This window comes from Papio anubis, chromosome 10 (genome assembly GCF_008728515.1).
Source record: "Papio anubis isolate 15944 chromosome 10, Panubis1.0, whole genome shotgun sequence".
NCBI classification, from domain to species: Eukaryota; Metazoa; Chordata; class Mammalia; order Primates; family Cercopithecidae; genus Papio; species Papio anubis.
The window spans coordinates 20,031,662-20,049,923 of NC_044985.1; the positions used below are offsets into that span (position 1 = coordinate 20,031,662).

General features: G+C 36.7%; 1 protein-coding gene across 23 annotated transcripts in view; it reads left to right on the forward strand.

Moving 5' to 3' along the window:
- The window catches only part of R3HDM1 (R3H domain containing 1), a 198,121-nt gene that overhangs the window by 40,155 nt on the left and 139,704 nt on the right, over positions 1-18,262 (forward strand). For 2 of the 23 annotated variants that reach the window (XM_031651728.1, XM_031651730.1), the window contains exon 1: positions 15,585-15,739. The exons of 19 other annotated variants lie outside the window; for them this stretch is intronic. The gene's annotated coding sequence lies outside the window, so the exon portion shown is untranslated. Of the gene's footprint in view, positions 1-15,101; positions 15,740-18,262 lie in introns of those variants that run through there. 2 more of the 23 variants (XM_031651723.1, XM_031651732.1) reach the window with 2 other exon arrangements.

Here is an 18,262-nt window from a genome sequence, read left to right on the forward strand (position 1 = left end):
TATTCTTGAGGCCAAAAATAACTATACAGTGCTTTTTAAAACATGCCTATACTGCCAGAAATTCCTGGAGTTGCAACATATTTTTTTAGTTAATGAGGAATATAAAATGTTTGTTGAAAAATGTTTTTCAAGTATGTCAATTTCAGATAAACTGGATTTCACCAAATTAAAAAGTTTTATATTTTATAGGATGCCATCAAGAAAGTGAAATATTTTCACAGATGGAAGAAAATATTCGCAAACTATGTATCTGATAAAAGATTTACAGGATATTTAGTAGCAAAATTTTATTTTGTTATTATTTTTTATTATTTATTTATTTATTTATTTATTAGAGACGGAGTCTTGCTCTGTCATCCAGGATGGAGTGCAGTGGCGCAATCTCAGCTCACTGCAACCTCCACCTCCCTGGTTCAACCAATTCTTCTCCCTCAGCCTCCTGAGTAGCTGGGACTACAGGCACACACTGCCACACCCAGCTAATTTTTTGTATTTTAGTAGAGACCGGGTATCGCCATGTTGCCCAGGCTGGTCTCGAACTCCTGAGCTCAGGCAGTTCACCTGCCTCAGCCTCCCAGAGTGCTAGGATTACAGACGTGAGCCACTGAACCTGGCCTAATTTTATTTATTTTTTTTAAGACAGGGTCTCACTCTGTGGCCCAGGCCAGAGTGCAGTGGCACAGTCACAGCTCACTGCAGCCTCTACCTCTGGGGCTCAAGCAATCCTTTCACCTCAGCCCCCAATGGAGCTAGGACTACAGGCACACTCCACCATATCAGCTAATTTTTGTATGTTTTGTAGAAATGGGGTTTCACTATGCTGCCTAGGCTAATCTCGAACTCCTGGACTCAAGCGATCTACCCACCTTGGCTTCCCAGAGTGCTAGAATTATAGGCGTGAGCCACTACACTTGGCCTGCACAATTTTATTTTAATTTATTGTATTTATTTTGAGACACAGTCTCACTTCATCATCCAGGCTGGCGTGCAGTGGTGCCGTCTCAGCTCACTGCAACCTCCACCTCCCAGGTTCAAACAATTCTCCTGCCTTGGCCTCCCAGGTAGCTGGGATTACAGGCACACCACCACACCCGGCTAATTTTTTTTTTTTTTTTCTTTGTAGAGACAGAGTTTCACCATGTTAGCCAGGCTGGTCTTAAACTCCTGACCTCAAGTGACCCACTGCCTTGGCCTCCCAAAGTGCTGGGATTACAGGCATGAGCCACTGCACCTGGCCCCAGCCTGCAAAATTTTAAAAAATGAAAAAGGACTTGTATACAGAATACATGAGAAGCTCTTATGACTCAGTAGTAAAGACACATAACCCAATTTAAAAGGGGCAAGTGATATGAATAGATATTTTCCCAGAGAAGATACACATAAGGCCAATAAGCACATGGAAAGATACTCAACATTTTAGCCATCAAGAAAATGTAAATCAAAACCAAAATTGAAATCAAAACCACAATGAGATATGACTTCATACCCACTAGGATGACTATAATAAAATAAAACACATAAGAATTGGTAAGGATGTGCAGAAATTGGACCGTCCTACGTTGTTGTTGGGAATGTTAAATTGTACAAAATTGCTGGGGAAACAGGGTTGTCATTTTACCCAACAAGTCAACTCAGATATATAGCCAAGAGAAATGAAAACGTGTTCTCACAAAAATTTGGATAGTACATGAATGTTCATAGCAGCATATTTATAATAATCAATAGATGGAAACAAGCCAAATGTTATCAGCTGACAAATGGATAAACAAAATGTGGCGTATCCATAAAATGGAATATTATTTTCACGATAAAGAATGAATTGCTGATAAATCCTACAGCATGGATGACTCTCGATACCACTGTGCTAAGTGAAGGAAGTCAGCCACAAAAGACCATATATTGTATGATACCATTTATATAAAATGGCTAGAATAGGTAAATCTATAGAGATAGTAGTGGTTGTCTCGGTCTGGATGGGGAATGGAGGAATCAGGAGGCAATAGCTAAAGAGGGCAGTTGCTCTATGGGATGATGAAAATATTCTAAAATTGATTGTGATTGTTACATAACTATGAGTATACTAAAAAGTATGGAATTATACACTTTAAATGGGCAGTTATATGACATGTCGTTTGTATGTCGATAAGCTGTTACCAAAAGAAAATTTTCAAGGAGGACTTCCAAATAACTAAAGACAGTAGTGGTCATGGATCTACTGCCTCCCAATTTTCCTTCAAATAAATATAGAATAGGAAGGAAAAAAATCTATACAGAATTTGAAGACAGCATAACTTGAAGAGAGTCTAAGAATTCAGTATTACTGTAACTAAAAAGAGAGCACTCAGCAGATCCTGGCATGTGATCTCTCATACTTCCATTCATCTCCTGCCTGCCACAAGACTTTGTGGCAAGCATAGGCAAAGAAAAATGGAGACAAAATGGAGAGGGAATCTTAACGTTATCTAAATGTTCAGCCAGAAAAAGTCTACCCTAAGTCTGAAAATTCTTTTTTTTTTTTTTTTAAGGTATCCAAATAGAGTAAGAGTAGGGATTACAGCGGAGGGACTTAAAAATACATAATCTTGGGAGGCCGAGGCAGGTGAATCGTGAGGTCAGGAGTTCAAGACCAGCCTGGCCAAGATGGTGAAACCCCGTCTCTACTGAAAAATACAAAACTTAGCTGGGCGCAGTGGCGGGCGCCTGTAATCCTAGCTACTCGGGAGGCTGAGGCAGGAGAATTGCTTGAACCTGGGAGGCAGAGTTTGCAGTGAGCCGAGATCACGCCACTGCACTCTAGCCTGGGTGACAGAGCAAGACTCTGCCTAAAAAATCAAAAGAAAAATACATACAATCTGAAGAGGCAGTCTTCAAAGTGCATAGCTTCTAGGGGAGAAAAAGAAGGTACATAAGTAGAGGAGAAGCACCCTTTGGCAGTTGAGTGGTGAAAAGGTGATAAAGCAAAGGAGGAGATTCAGAATGCAGCAAAACAAAGAGAACCACAAAGTTAAGTTACAGAATTCATAGCCAACTGTTCCCCTCACAACAAAACAAATAATTGGCAGGACTTTGCTATACTGACAGAAGAGGGCACTATTAAAATAGGAATCTTGTAAAACATCCCAGTAATATAGTGCTTTAATAAAAAAATTTATAGCAGTAAACACATTTATCTGAAAAAATGAACATAAATGAATTAAATTTTGAGCTCAAAACAAAATTTAGGAAAACAAAGTAAACCTAAACAGCATGCCTAGAAGGAAATAATAAAGATAAAAGCAGAAATTAATGAGGTAGGGAATAGAAAAACAAGACCTAATAAATCTGTATTCTGAAAGTTTTAAATTCTGAAAATAGACAAACGGTTAGTTAACTTAATCATGTAAAGGAAAGGAGTAAAACATAGATATGCAAAATAAGATAAGAAAGTGGTAAATAACCACTAAAAATTTTTTAAAAATTTTAAAATCACAAGAGACTACTTAGCAGACCTCACTGCAGTTATTTGGAAACCTAGATGAAATGAGTAATATTCTAGGGAAATGCAGATTACCAACATGGAGTTAAAGAAGTTGGACAGACTAATTTCCATAAAAGAAAGAATACTACTAAACTATCCCACCAAAAAGCATTAGACCTGAATGGTTTCACCAAGCAATTCTATCAGACCTTCAGAGACCAGATAGTCCCACTGCTGCATAAATTGTTCCTGAGCACTGGAAATGCTGGAAAGCTTCTGAATTTCTGTGAAACAAACATACTATTGATACTTAAACCTGGTAAGAACAGCATTGAAGAAAGCTATAAATCAGCATCGCATAAGAATATTGATGTAGAAATACTAAATTAAATATTATCATTATGAAGTGATATACCATGACCATGTGAGATTTATTTCAGGGATGCAGGACTGGCTTAATACTAGGATACTCATTAGCATACTCCCTATTGATAGATTTGTGAGGAAAACTCATTATTTCCATAGGTGCTGAAGGAGCCTTCAACAAGATCCACCCATTTTGTGCTCGTTCTCTCTCTCTCTCTCTCTCTCTCTCTCTCTCTCTCAAATAGGGATTGTGGGATACATTTTTGAAATGATGAAATTTATATATCTTAGTCCTAAAGCCAGGAGTCTTACATATAATGGGAAATACTGGAAGTATTTCCACAATATACAGAAACAAGGCAAATGTGCATTATACAAGGCAAATGTGCACTATCTTAATGCTGTTCGACATTATAATGGAGGTATTAACCAATATAGTTAGATACATCGATTAGAGGCATAAGAATGGGTAAAGAAGAAAGACCATCTCTGCAGATTATATAATACGGGTTGAGTATTCCTAATCTGAAAGGCTCCAAAATTCAAAACTTTTTAAGCAGTCATATGATGCACAAAGTAAATGCTTATTGAAGCATTTCAGATTTTGGATTAAGGCCGCAATGAAAATAATGAAGAAATTCCTAAATGCAAAAAAATTCGAAATATCTCGACCCAAACTTTTTTGGTTTTGACTGGAGTGCAATGGCGTGAGCTTGGCTCACTGCAACCTTGACCTCCCAGGTTCAACCAGTTCTCCTGCCTCAGCCTCCAAAATAGCTGAGATTACAGGTGTCCATCCCCATACCTGGATATTTTTGTATTTTTAGTAGAGACAGGGTTTCACCATGTTGGCCCCGCTAGTCTTGAACTTTGACCTCAAGTGATCCACCCACCTGGCCTCCCAAAGTGCTAGGATTTACAGGCATGAGCCACCATGCCCCGCCCAACCCAAATATTTTTGATAAGGGATAGTCAACCTGTAGTATGGTTGGAAAACTATGGGGGATCACTAGTAAAATTAATCCAAATGATAAAAAAATTCAATAAAATTAACTTAAAAAATCAATAGACTCTTATATACAGACAGTAGCCAGTTAGTCATAATGGTAGAGAAAACTCCACTTACAATAACAACAAAGATTAAATGCTTATTAAACATAAAAATGGACAGAGCATACAGGAAGAAACTTATTCAAAACTTAAGTCATAAAAGTAGATTTGAATAGGATGGCTCCTCATTGTAAAGATGTCAGTTCTCCTTGATTTCTGAAATTAATGCATTCTCAGTAATAACACCAAGAAGCCTTTTTTTTTTTTTTTAAGTTAGACAAGTTGATACTAAGTCTTATGGGAAAACAAATATACAAGAATAGCCAGGAAGAAACTAGAAAAGAGAAACTGTTGGTGGGACTAGCTCTAAGAGACATTAAAACATATACTATAAAGCTTCTATAATTAAATCTGTGTGCTGCTATCACATGAATAAATAAATAGAGCAGTAGAATAGAAAGCCCAGAAACAGACACAGGTACAAGTGGAAATAATAAAAATGGTATCTTGGACTGGATTCAGTGGCTCACATCTGTAATCCTAGCACATTGGGAGGACAAGGCAGGCGAATCACTTGAGCCCAGGAGTTTGAGACCACGCTGGTCAACATGGCGAAACCCTGACTACAAAAATTAGCAGGCATGGTGGCTTCACAGGAGGCCGAGAGATGGGACGATCGCTTGAACCCAGGACATCCAAGACAGTAGTGTGCCATGATAGTGTCACTGCACTCCAGCCTGGGTGACGGAGTGAGACCCTGTCTCAAAAAAAAAAAAAAAAAAGTGATAGAAGGTAGAAATTGGCTTTTTAATAAATGGTACCCAGATATCTGAATGTCCCAGATAATAAATGATACCACTGAATAAATAGTACTGAGATATTTAGAAAGAAATAACATTAGATACATCTTGTGTATTATACATCTTGTGCCATGTATAAGAATAAACACAACATATACACAAGTGTTCATAGCATTATTCATAACAGCCAAAAAATTCAAACTCATATGTGTATTAACTGATAATTGGATAAGCAGAGTGTGCTGTGGTATGTCCATACAATGAAACATAATTCAGCAATAAAAAGAAAAGCTGTGATACATGCTACAATGTGGGTGAAACTTGAAAACATTATACTAAGTGAAATAAAGCAGTCACAAAAGACCACAGATTGTATGATTTCATTTATATGAAATGTCAATGAAGGGCAAATCTGTAAAGTGAGAAAGTAGATTAGTGGTTGCTGGGGGCTAAGGGAGTTTGGTTTAAAGAGGGGTGACTGATAAAAGGTATAGTAGTTTCTCATTGGAATAATGAAAATGTTCCTAAATTTATTGTGATGGCTACACAACTGTATGAATATGCTAAAAGCCACTGAACAAGACACCGAATGAATTTAAATGGATGAATGTATGCTATATAAATTATATCCAATAATTAGCTGTTACCAAAAAAAAAAAAAACCCTCCAAACAGGTTAAGGATCTAAATGTTTAAAGAGAGAGAAAAAAAGACCATATAAGAAAACCCATGTTTTCTTCTTTAACCTTGGTGAATGAAAAAGGCTTTTGGGCTATGATTCAAAATGCAGAGACAACCAAAGATTGACAAACACATCTACATAAAGAAAATTTTACATGGCAAAAACCAACATGAAAAAAAGTCAAAAAACCAAACTGACACACTCGAAGAAAATTTTTTCTACATATACCTTAGCCAAAAGGCTTATAGCAGTAATATACTACACTTGATTTTAGCCAAAAGGCTGAAAAGCCATATCCCTGATATATAAAGAACTCTTAATAATTAAATAACCAAAAAAAAAAAAAAAAACCCTGAGCAACAAAGGACCAAAGACCTGCTAGAAAAAATGGGGAAAATACGTAGATGGACAACTCACAAACAATGAAAACTGGGCCTTAAGCACATAAAAAGTTTTAAGTTCATACGGAGAAATAAGCTCACACCTGTAATCCCAACACTTGGAGAGGCCAAGGTGGGTGGATCACCCGAGGTCGAGAGTTCGAGACCAGCCTGACCAACATGGAGAAACCTCATCTCTACTAAAAATACAAAAATTAGCCAGTCGTTGTGGCAGGTGCCTGTAATCCCATCTACTTAGGAGGCTGAGGCAGGAGAATCGCTTGAACTCGGGAGGCAGAAGTTATGGCGAGCTGAGATTGCGCCATTGTACTCCAGCCTGGGCAACAAGAGCAAAACTTCGTCTCAAAAAAAAAAAAAAAGTAAAACAGCACTGAGACACCATTTCTCGTCTGTCAGATTAGTGAAAACTAAAAAGAATGTCAGCTAATTTTGTTGCAAGGCACTTTCTCATACTGCTGGTAAAAGTGCACACTGGCATAGCCCTTTTTCTGGAGAGCAGTGCCTAATAAATTGACATATGCAGTTGTCTTTTGACCCAACAATCCCAATTCTAGGAATCTTCTCTAAAGAAGTGTATCCATTTTAGGAGTGTTTGTAATTACAAAATATTGCAAGTAGCCTAAATACCCATTCAGGAGAATGATTGAATAAATGATGGTACAGCCGCACAATGGAGTAGTACTGTGTCACTGTAAGAAAGAATGAGGAAAATCTCTGAACTACTTGCAGTGCAATTAAGGGAATAAAGTATGAAGAGTATCTATAATATGCTACTCTTTATGAAGCAGGGAAATACAGGCACAGATGTCAACTTATTGTGCAAAAGAAATACCAGAATGATAAACTAGAAACTAGTGAAACTAGTTTCTTACAGGGAATGCATGAGAATGGTATAGAAAGATTGGGAGTAATGGGAATAAGATAGTAGAGATAGGGAGCAGCACTTCTCTGACTGTAATTTTTTATATGACTTTGACTCTCAGAACCCTGGTAATTTTTTACATAGTCTTCAGAAATAACAGAAATCAACTTGGATATTGGCAGGTATGGAGAAAGGAGCCCAAAATGGAATGCAAGCACTAACAGATGAACAATATTAACTTGATTATGAAGTCAATGAATAACACTGACTTGAGTGGGGAAGAAAAGAACTAAGTAACTTTGGAAAACTGTATTTTGATTAGGCATTCTAAAGCTAAACACAAGACAAAAAACAAATATTGTAAGTAGTAAATGTGTTTCTCACAGAGGTATCACTTAGGAATTATGAAACTGCCTTTTGTGTAAAGTTTTAAAAATAAGTGAATATATTGTAGATAATGAAAGTCAGACTTCTCATTGTTGTCTAAAGAAGTTACAGATTAAGATAGGAGTAGGCTAGAATTAACGCTATGTTCATTGACTGGAGTTTGAGGTATCCATATGAAGTCATGGTTTTTAATATACGTATGATGTATGAATACAAAAATACATAATACAGATGTGTGAATATGTGTATACTGTACATACACATATTCCCGAGCTCTGTCCTGAGAGAGCCAGAGGAATGATACCCTAGTAAGCACATTAGTGTTCAGATCTTCTTTAAATGCCATTCTCCAGTAAAGGGAACCATGGGTCCTTGGAAAAATGGTTGAGTCTGGGGGCAAGAATAATACAAGATGTGCCTGGAACATCATGTGGTGCCAGAAAGTAATTCAAAAAACGATGAAAGCATGTTGAAAGGACAACAGGAGCCATCTGGTGGAACTCCCAATGGCCCAAACTGGGATAATTTGAGAAACAAAATAATGATAATATTAGATTATAACCCACAAAATAAAACACATGTACAGGCATTTAGGTAGATAAGATAGATGGGAGGGATAGGAAGGACAGCTCTTTCTTACATGGAATTCCAGTTAGCATAGATGAAAAGAGAGAAATAAAAACCATCATTAGGCAGACAACACTGTAATAAATATTGCATGCAAGAACTATCAGTGGATACTCAATGGGATAATTTGTGATGAAAAGCAGGATATTTTCAAGGTCGCAAAATATCTCCCCACAAGATGTGAATTACAAAGAGAAAAATGGTAACTATGGGGCAGCGGGTGGGGGGAAATGGCAGATACCCCCTTAACCAGGTAAAGTAGAAATCACTAGTAATCTGAGACACGCCAATGTCATGTGTTCCCTAATGTACTGAAAGGGCACAATTTCACTTCCGTGGTGTCCCTGCCAAAAATGCCTAATCTAATCATGAAACTGGTGACGTTTGCTTAAGGAATCTAAATAAGGTCTGTAGTATTAGTTAATAGTGTTATAATTTTCTGATATCAGTAATTGTACTATAATTATGTAACATGTTATAAGGGGAAGTTGGATGAGGTATATACAGGATGTCTGTGCTATTTTTGCAACTTTTCTCCGATTCTAAAATTATTTCCAATAAAACATCTTTAAAAATAGGGGCCAGGCATAGTGGCTCGCGCAGCACTGTTGTAATCCCAGCACTTTGAGAGGCCGAGACAGGCGGATCACTTGAGCCCAGGAGTTCAAGACCAGCCTGGGCAATATAGCAAAAACCCATCTCTACAAAAATTAGTCGGGCATGGTGGCATGCACCCTTTAGTCCTAGCTACTCGGGAGGTTTACGTGGGAGGATGGCTTGAGCCCAGGAGGTGGAGGTTGCAGCAAGCTGAGATCACACCACGGCACTCCAGCTTGGGCAAGAGGGAGACCCTGTCTCTAAATAAATGAATGGATGAGTGATAAAGGCTTGAGGTACCAGGTATCTGTTGTTACCTAAACTCTTGTTATCTGAGCTCAGAAGCCAGAAAAATTTTCATGACACAGTAAGCTTTGCTATCAGAGCTCTCACTATTTGAACTAAGATTGAATAGAGTCACAAGAGATACTTGTATTTATTATTGATATTTTTGTTGCAGTATTATTGGGGCTTGCTCTAAATAGAATTTTTCTTATTCCCCTGGAGTCAACCATTGATTTCTTTGCTTGTTCTCTTAATATACTCTCCCTTAGAGGACTCATCCATTTGATTGGCATCAGCTGTCACCCTTTAAGTGAAAAATCTGTACATGTCACTCCCCTAATTGTCTTCATTATCTCCCTAATGAGTCTCAGGAAAAGTCCTAGCTCTTAAACTTCACTCACAAGGCCTTGCCTGTCTGCTCCTACTTACATCTTCAGCTTTATTGTTTTAAAACAACAATAAACTCTTAGCTTTCCTTGAACTTGAAGCTCTTGCCTTGCTGAGCTACTCTGAAATTCACTCATTCCTTGAACTTGAAGCTGTTGCCTTGCTGAGCTACTTTCAAATCCACTCTTCCTAGTGCTTTTTGGGTCTTGTTCGTATTGTTCTTTCTTCCTCTAATTCTTTGTCTTCTTTCCCTGGCTAATTCTTTCAAATGATAGCTTAAATGTTAGTTCATCCACAAAACATTATTTGACCTTCAAAGACTGGCTTTCAGTGTCCCCCTCAGATACTTCCATGGCATCCTTTAGTTCCCCTGTCCTGGCACTTACTACTCTTTTATAATGTTTATATCTTATATTAGACCATCTATGGTATAAAGAATAAATTAGAGGGAAGCAGAACCATTTTAAAGGCTGCAGACCAGTAAGAAGTCTCCTGGGTAAATCTAAGCAGGAACTAATAATGGTTACCTATATTACAGTATTAGTGAGGGTGGAGCCCAGAGATACTGTATGTAGAAAGTGGGGTATAAGATCCTTGAGAGCATTGTCTGTCCTGTTTGCCTGTAGATCCACAGTAGGGGAACTCTCATGAGTCCTTCCTTATACTCATAATTCAATTCCATTTCCCACCTGTGGAACATTTCACTTTACCCTCAACAGTCTTGGTGCCTTACTTCTATAATTATCTGTGTAGTCTTTGACGCTGGAACTTTGGATACCTCATTGCACCATTGGTTGTGGACTGTTGATTGACTTTACCTGACTATCTGAGTAATACCACAATCTTTCCTCACCACTTAGTAGTAAGTAGTATCTCCTCTCTATGACATGTTAAGTTGAAGAGGATGATTTAGGGTTGTTTATCTGCTTAATGTTTGTTTATTTGCTTTTGGTCAGTGGTGAACAAGAGTAGAAGTTAGTATTTTTGCCCCTATTCCAGTTGACCATGCCAAATTTCCTACTTCTAGTGGCATCAACATTCTTTAATTTATCCAGGTTTTCAAGTTTTTGAATTTTTATTAGCCTTCTAAATTTTGCTTTGAAGTGTCTGTCCACTGTCTTCATTGTTCTTTCCCAGTTAACACTCTGACCTTAACTCATGGTACCTTACATCTAAATTATTGTAAAATCTCTCAGTTTATATTCTTAATTACTTTGCATCATTATCCTCAACTTAGATTCTTAAGAATTATGTTGACTCTAAGCCTTGACATCAAATTATCTTGGTGAATTGATTTTTTCCTCAGAATTTTAAGGACTAAATGAGATAATGGATGAGTGCTTTGTAACTGTATATCCCGTACCTCTTGATTTATTCCCTCCTTTTAAAAATCCTTCCATCTTGCTAGGCGCGGTGGCTCACACCTGTAATCCCAGCAGTTTGGGAGGCCCAGGTGGGCGGATCACCTGAGATCACGAATTCGAGACCAGCCTGGCTAACATGGTGAAGCCCTGTTTCTACTAAAAATACAAAAAATTAGCCGGGCGTGGTGGCGCACACCTGTAATCCCAGCTACTAGGGAGGCTGAGCCAGGAGAATTGCCTGAACCTGGGAGGCGGAGGTTGCAGTGAGCCGATATTGTGCCATTGCACTCCAGCCTGGGCAACAGAGCAAGACTGTCTCAAATAAATAAATAAATACAAATTAGTTAATGGTTTTAATTTTAATGAAAATTAAAAATCATAGGAAGTGAATTTCTTACCTCCTTTTAGGTTATTACAATTTTATGTTCAGTAAAAGCAGAATCTTAAGGGAATGAGGAAGCTTCCAGAGTTGAAATGCCTTGGTCTTTTTGTGTCCCTGGGCTGTTGGCAGTGACTCTGCTACAGAATACCACTTGGGGAGATCAACTTACTCAGTACAGGGTGCAGGGAACGCGGGAAGCTGGGAGGGCCAGAAACCCACACTGCGTGGTATGGAATAGTGGAAAAGAACCCTCCTTTAGGAGGATAACATCCTCTGCTTTCTATTTTTATATTTCAAAGTGAGGTATTTTTACTTCAAATTACAGTACTGTATATAGTTAATATGAGAATGTTGTATATTTGCTAATAGAGGTTTATTGCTATATAATGGTCTCCTTCTGCCCCCATAGCATTGTAAAAAAAAAAAAATCCTAACCAGTTTTTAAAATGTTTTAAATTCTTAATAAAAAATGCTGCAGTAAATATAGATCTTTACTTCAAAAAGAAAATGAAAGGCCTACTGGAAAGGGTTTCACAGAAAAGTTTAAAGTTATAAAATAGACACACAGATATAGCCTTCTGTCTTCACCACTTCTTAACATTTTGGCACATTTGCTTTCTCTCTCTATGTGTGTCTGTTTCTCTGGCTAATGTATTTTTATCACACCCAAGAAATTTAACATTTATAAAACGTAATCATTTAATATACCAACCGTGTATATACTACTTCAGTTGCTCCTCAGATTCCCGAATCTAATCAAATATAACACTTTACATTTTGTTTACAGGTCTCTCTAGTCTTCTGTAATTTTCCCGGTTTTTTTCCCATAATACTGATTTTTTTCAGCATTAAAGCTAGCTGTCTTGTAGGTTCACAGTTTGAATTTATCTGATTGTTTCATGATTAGATTCAGATTAAATATTTTTGGAGAAATAGAGCATAGGTGATTTTTTTCCCTGTTGCATTATATCAGGAGGCGTAAAAGGTTAGCCTGCCTGATTATTGGTGATGTTAAATTTGATCACTTGATTAAGGTAGAGTCTGCTGGTAATGAACATACCTTTGAAATTAAAAGTTATCAGTAACCAAAGAATATCTTGTTCAGTGACCATCTCTCATCTAACAGATTTTGTCATATATTTATGATCCTTGCCAGAATCAGTGATTACATTAGTGGTTGCAAAATAATTGAGTTTCTCCTTCAAAAGATGTGTTAAAATTTCTTTAAAAAATTGTTACCGTAAGATGGCCCTTGGCTATAGTAATCATTTGCTGTTTTTGTTTAGAATGTATTAGGAAGTATGTGAGAGAATTAGGTTCAAATGTTGTCTTTACCTGTAAAAGTTGAGATCTTAAAGTTCCACAAGAGCTAAGGCACCAGAAAAATTAAGAAGAAAGTTTATCAGCCATGTCAGTAATTAGATTTAGATAATAAAATTTCTGATATTAGTCCCATAGTTGCCCCAGTTCCTATCATTCAGATGGGAATTATCTTTTTGCCTTATAACTACAAGTAAACCCTGTAGAGTCAGTGTACTTCTGGTTTTGCAGAAGTTGTTGCTGGACTTTCCAAAATGGATAGCACAAAATTTAAGGTGCAAGCGAAAAGTTAAATTTTATTAACTCAGATTTCAGCTGGGTGTGGTGGCTCACACCTGTAATCCCAGCACTTTGGGAGGCCAAAGCAGGTGGATTACTTGAGGTCAGGAGTTCAAGACCAGCCTGGCCAACATGGTGAAACACCATCTCTAGTAAAAATACAAATATTAGCCAGTTGTGGTGGCAGGTGCCTGTAATCCCAGCTACTTGGGAGGCTGAAGCAGGAGGATCACTTGAACCTGGGAGGCAGAGGTTGCAGTGAGCTGAGATTGCGCCCCTGCTCTCCAGCCTGGGTGACAGAACGAGATTCTGTCTAAAAAAATAAATGAATATTAACTCAAATTTCTGTTATTGAGGGTTTATTTGAAAGTTATCATTACCTGACCATGGTAGCATGTTTAAGCACAGTTCCACAACAACATTACAAACCTAAACCTGTTTCACTATTTGTGTTTTAACATTTGTAAGGTAGAGACAAAGCCAACTCATACAATTACTGGTGTAGCATCCAAAAAGAATATTAAAGATAAGATTCTGTCTTATTAACAAGTTGTAGATTATTCCTAAATTAACAGTTTTTTGTCACTAAAATCTCACTATTAACAGCTAAGTTACTTCCGTTCATAATTAGTGGAAAACCTCTACTTGACAGCAATAAAACTATATTTTAAGATATTTTTAATTATGACTTTTTACTAATTCACAATTACTTGAGTTTATAAGGCCTGCCTAACAATTTCCAAAGCTTGGAAAGAGAATCTTTTGAAATGTAGTAGAAAATATTCATTTGTTTTTGCTGCAATGTAAGTGGGTTGTTTCATTATTCTGCATTTTAGCTTGTCCATCTGTTTCATAACAAGAGTTTCTATTACAGTTTTTAAGAAAAGCTGCCTTGAAATATGTTTCTCATAAGTAACAAAGATTTTATCTGAGAAAAAAATTATTTATACCCTTTGGCAAAAGCAGTAACTCGTCATGGAAAGGTCAGGGGCTTGGATATTTGTTTTTTTGGGTACCTAGGCTGGCACTTGATTTTTACCAGAAAGTGCAGGGTGCAGTAAAAGATTGTACACTGGAGAAATTTTACGTAAATCAGTGGGAAGCCTCTCAGATAAGTCTCAGTGTTGTTAGCTGCCTCATCACCTTTGTTGTTTGAAGATTTGGGAAGATTTTGTGGATTTTCATGTATTTTCAACAATCTACTTCTAGGGCTGAGCATTTTTGAAAAGGTGTTAATATTTTTTCACATTATACTATAAAGCTGGTATCTTTCAGTGTTTGTCAAATTGGTATAAAGAGCACTGCTGGTTTATTAATCCGTAAGGTTATATAAACTCTACGTGACTTAACATTTTAGTGACATGGAAAAGTGCGATTTCTGGTTAGTGGTGTATAGATGTTTCTTCACGTAGTGCAGGTAATATATGAGCATTGTCTGATGGATCCTTACAACATCCCTATATGCTTTTGGAAAGTATGATCTTTGTTTAACAAAATGGGAAACAGAGGCGCATGCTGTACCAGCTATCACTGAAAACAATAGCTAGAATCCAGAAAACATACTCATCTGGTTCAGTGTGTTGCCCAATAGATACAATTAGTATTCTGTTTTCTTTATCTGATTTGTTTGCCTTATAATTATTAAACCTGGTTTTTTAAATTCGATTTTGGTTGATTCCTTTTCTTGTAAGTCCGCCACTTGAGGTAATATAGCCAACAAGCATCTGACACGAGGCAGAATTGTCCTCAGATTGCAGCTCTACTGCTATCTCCATCTGTTGGTATGAAGAAGTAATGCTCTTGCCAGAAATAAGCAAGCTTATTTTAATTTTAGCAAAAACAGATTAAGAAATAAGAAATTGTGCTGTTAATTCATTTTCTTTCTTTGTGACAGGTAAAGTCAGTTGGAAGATGCAAAACTGTCACAGGAAGTTGGTTATTATAGACAAATTGCCTTTTTTAAGGCTTTTTGTTAGTGATATTAGAAGTGTCAAAGAGAGTAATTTAAAAATGACATTAACCATACCTAAATTATTTATGGCTTGTTCTTTAAGGAATTACAGAAAAATATGGTTGTCTCAACTTTTTTTCTTCAACCTGGGATCAGGCATCATTGTGCAACAATATTTTAATAGCGAGAAATCTCAAAAATCCTGACAGTCTTTGCATATTCACAGTTTCATGGGCTTTTGCATCATTGCTTCTGAATTGCTAATGAAGAGCTCAATATAGCTTCTGATGCATTTCAGATATTCTGGGTGGTGACTGGCTAGAGTGTTACTGACATCACAACATACAGCTGTTGACTTTCTATTGTCTGAGTCCTCAGCAAGTGCTTTAGACTGCTCTAGCAGGCACTCCCAATGCCTGACTAATCAGCTGGATGTGTGCAGTGAGCTCTGTAGAGGAGCAACGTAGAGCAGCAGTTTACAGGTACTATGGAAAGAACATCTTCTTAACTCTGTATGATGAAGCAAATACCAATACAATGAAGGTATGTGACTCTTAATTCATTTGCTAAATTTGTATACAAGGTAATCTGATACATGAAGAAGTATTCATGTTCACTTAGTACCATAATTTTTGTTAGAGGATGTGTGATAAAATTCTACCATGTTGAAAGTGAGAGCCTTTTAAAATTGTTTTTGTTTATTTTTGCAAAGATATATTTGTTTAGGTTGATGGAGTGAAAAGTAGCGTCATTTACTTCTCAGCTGTAGCACTAGTTTCTTCTCCCAGTCCCTCACATGTTTGATACTTCTTGTAACTTACTGATAGAATGGTTTACCTGTGTGCTAATCGGTGTTTGTGTATAGCACAGCAAATTGTCAGTTGGAAAAATGACTTCTCTTTGAAGTTCATCTTAAAATAGACATACTATATGACTTGTTCAATTTTAAAAATTTTATTGTGGAACAAATACAATATGAATGAGACTTTTGGAAATTAAGAAGCTAAGAATCTTAACTTTCAAAACTCATGGTAATGGTGTGCTACCCTTTTGGGGGAAGAGGTGGAATAATTTTTAAAGTGCTTGTAACAGCAAAACCTAGATCTGTCATTGCTATGATTAGCGTAATCAGATATCACATTGCAAAAGAGAGCAAATGCTAATCAAACTATGTAATTTATGAGGAGTATCTGATTCCTAATTATACAGTCTGAAAACTTTGACATTTACCTCGATATTTTGATTCCTCAAAAGTGAAATCTCATCATGTAGGTGATACTGAAGAGCACATGTCATTTTCGTATAATTGAATTGTTTAGAAGGTTTTTGAGAGTTTTGCTTGCTTTTTATCTGGAATTAGCTGAAATTTTAACAGCATTTGGAATTGTTATGATATGAATTCCTTCCCCCTCCGTTTATGAAACAATTATTTTATTCTTACGAAATAATTCATCTCTTTTTTAGAGGAAATAGGAAGAAAATCACTAAATGGCCTTTTATCAACGCTGAATGTCATTGCTCTTTCTTTTGTCTATTTCTGATTCCCAACTGTGTAAGTAATTAGGGTCATCAAAATATTAATAGCTATTATTAAAATTAGGGTCTTTTATCAGATGCATTGCTTCACCCTAATGCCAAGAGAATTTCATTATTTTTAAGCCTCAGATTTTAAGTTTTATATTGAGAACTATAAATGAAAAAAATTAAAATAAGCAGCACATACTCTCAGTTCTTACTTACAACTGCTTTTATCCATCCTTTGTCACATTCTGCTTTTCTTTTTCATACTTTTCCTCATTTTCATTTCTTCTTTTTCGTTTAGGTTTCTGTTTGTCGGTGTGCTTCTATTCTGCCCTCACTCTCTTTTTCTGTTTGACTTTCTAAATATTTGTCTCTCCCTCTTGATTTATCTTGTCTCTCCCTCCATCTTCCGTTCTCCCTATCCCCACCCATTTTTCTCCCCCTCTCCCTCTACATTTGTCTTTCTCACTTTGTCTCAATCTGTCTCCCTTTCTGTTCATCTACCTGGTGTTTCAGGGTGTCTCTCCCTTTCTGACTAAATCTATCTTAATCTCCCTCTCTCTCTCTCTTTTATCTTTCTCCCTCCCTTTCTCTTTTCTTTCGCTTTCTTTCAGCCTTTCCTTTTCTGCCCCTCTGACTCTCTCTCACTCCCTGTCTGTTTCAGTATCTCCCATTCTCTGTATCTTGCTTTCCCACTGTGTCTTGGCCTCTTCCTGTCCCTATCTGTTAGTCTCTGTCCATCATTCCCTCTTCCTTTGTCTGTTTCTCTGTGTGCCCTTCTTTCTTCTCCCTCTCATCCTTTTGCTACTCCGTGCCTCTCTTTCTCCCTACCTTTCTGTCTGTGTGTCTCCCTGGCTTCACCTCTTTCAGTCTCTCTGCCTCCGTCCTTCCCTCTCTTGGCACTCTGCTCCCTTTCCCACCCTACTCCCAGATCTTTCTCTTTTCTGTCTAAGCTTCAGTCACACACATTCACTCTGCAAATTTTCATTCTCATACAAGTTTTCAGTTTTTATTGCAGCCTAGATCTGCACTTAAATTTTTTGGTTAATAAACCATTAGATAAAGAAATTAAATACTATATTTTAAATAAACATGATTTACTGTTTGCGCAGTTTTTTAATTTTGAGAAACTTATACTTGAGGTCTTATAAGTAGATTGAAATCATTTAAAAATTTTCTATCTTCTAAAGATATACATGTTAGGCCATTATTAAAGGGAATTATTTTTCTCTTAAAGGATTTTTCCATTAATTTTTAAGATTTATACAAAGCAATTTAAAATTTTTTCCTTTTAAGGATACATAAGATAATATCCCACTTCATAATTATATTTCAGATTATGGGTAAGCTTGTATTTAAAACTTGTATTGACTTTTTTATACCATCTGTATTTTTCAAATGTGTTAATAGCAGATATATGCTAGTATTTTTTTATTTTGTTTTTAACCTCTTGTTTTGAAATAATTATAGATTTATAGAAAGTTGCAAAAATAGAACAGAGAGTATTTTTTAAATGTTTTCCTCAAGATTTTGTATTTTGTATAT